This window comes from Panthera onca, chromosome C2, assembly GCF_046562875.1.
Source record: "Panthera onca isolate mPanOnc1 chromosome C2, mPanOnc1 haplotype 2, whole genome shotgun sequence".
Taxonomy (NCBI): domain Eukaryota; kingdom Metazoa; phylum Chordata; class Mammalia; order Carnivora; family Felidae; genus Panthera; species Panthera onca.
In genome coordinates, this window is record NC_138347.1 from 1,775,597 (window position 1) to 1,777,445 (window position 1,849).

Consider the following 1,849-nt stretch of genomic DNA (forward strand, 5'->3'; position numbering starts at 1 on the left):
GTCTGTGGGCTCTGCACGCTTAGAGGACACGAGTCGACTGTGGGCCGTGCCGTGGGGATCTGTTCTCTTTCCTCCTTCCTCACCTGCTGGCCTGTGTCCATGGCCCTCTCTGCCCCCGTCCCTGCCCCACCTCCTAAGCCTTCAGGGGCCGTGTGGGGAGCTGGGAGATGAGCTTCTCACCACCCCCCCCCCCCACCCAGCTGTCTGCACCTGCTCCTGGGGGTGGGGCAGCAGAAGGCAAGCCGAGAGGAGCGTTTGTGTCTCACGGGCTGGACAGGGCTGACCTGGAAGTCCTGCCCGCCCAGCGCCGCACGACCGAGTGAAACGGCCCGGTGTCGCGGGATCGCTGTGCGTGTCGGTACCCAGCGGTGGTGCCCTGGCCACGCGAGTTCCCGCCAGTTGGCACAGGTCGGCAGGCTGGGTGTGGGCCAGGGTCGGAGCGGCGTAGGACACAGAGCTTAGAGCAAGGCTTAAAGACGTGAAGCCGAGCCCCTCGCACTCTGACCTTCGGCTGCCAGCAATCCTCGCTGCTGGTGGTTCCTTCTGCCCCTCCCCGTCTCCCGCCAGGGTGTGGGCGCCACGCCGGGCCGCTCCAGCACCTCCTGCCCGTTCGTGCCTCCGGGCCTCATGCCAGCCCCGGCGACAGCCGTCCTCCTCCTCCGGGGCGCACGCCTCCCCTTCCCCGGGCCGCCCCTGACGGCCCACCCCATCCAGGTCCCCTAGAAATCGGCCAGGATCGCGTGTCCCACTCCAGACCGGCCCTGTTCACACGGCGCATTTGAAACAGAATAGCAAAGTCGCCTTTTCCACGTGAGGGGCGCCACATCCTTCCGGGCCTAGGAAAAAAGAGCCAGGATTGATTCTACTCCTCCGAACTGTTAAAAATCCAGTTGAACAAAATGGAATCGTGGTCACCCCCGGGCTCCCCGCCCTATGAATGTTGGTGGCCCAGCCTGCCCAGTCGCTGTGACCTCAACGGCGCCCCTGTGTGAGTCGAGCCCATCTCACACGCGGCCTGCCTGCCCAAGGTCCTTCCTCTCAAGCCCAGTCACATCCGAGGGACGTCGGGCATCTTTCCACCAAACTGCTCTCCTTCCTCGGGGTCCCTTCCCTGTGCACTGTGTCCACACACGCTAGGTGGCAACCTCACTTCCTCTTCTTACAACCAGGGCTGGAATTCTCTCATGGTGCCCTGTGTCCCCTCCATCCCCAGACCTCCAGCTGGGGTTCCCACTCACTCTAAAGGTACACACCTGTCTGTGGGAAAAATGGTCGAGAAATAACTTCCAGGGGCGCCCGGGTGGCTCAGTCAGTTAAGCATCCGACTTTGGCTCAGGTCACGATCTCGTGGTTTATGAGTTCGAGACCCGCGTCGGGCTCTCTGCTGTCAGCACAGAACCCCCTTCAGATCCTCTGTCCCCCCGTCTCTGCCCTTCCCCTGCTTGTGCTCACTCTCAAAAATAAATAAACATTTTTTTTTTTTAAAGAAAGAGCTTCCAGGGGCGCGTGGGTGGCTCAGTCAGTTGAGGTCCGACTTTGGCTCAGGTCATGATCTCGTGGTTCGTGAGTTCGAGCCCCGCGTCAGGCTCTGTGCTGACAGCTCAGAGCCTGGAGCCGCTTCGGATTCTGTCTCTCTCTCTCTCTCTCTCCCCCTCCCCTGCTCATGCTCTGCCTCTCTCTGTCTCTCCAAAACAAATAAATGTTAAAAAAAAATAAAAAAAAATAAAAAGAAAGAGCTTCCAGTTTTGGGACTGTTCTCTTTCACCTTCCTATTTATAGACGGCTTTGAGACTCAAGACCAAAACCATACATCATTTATCTAAGCAACTTGATGTCTGTTTCTAGAATA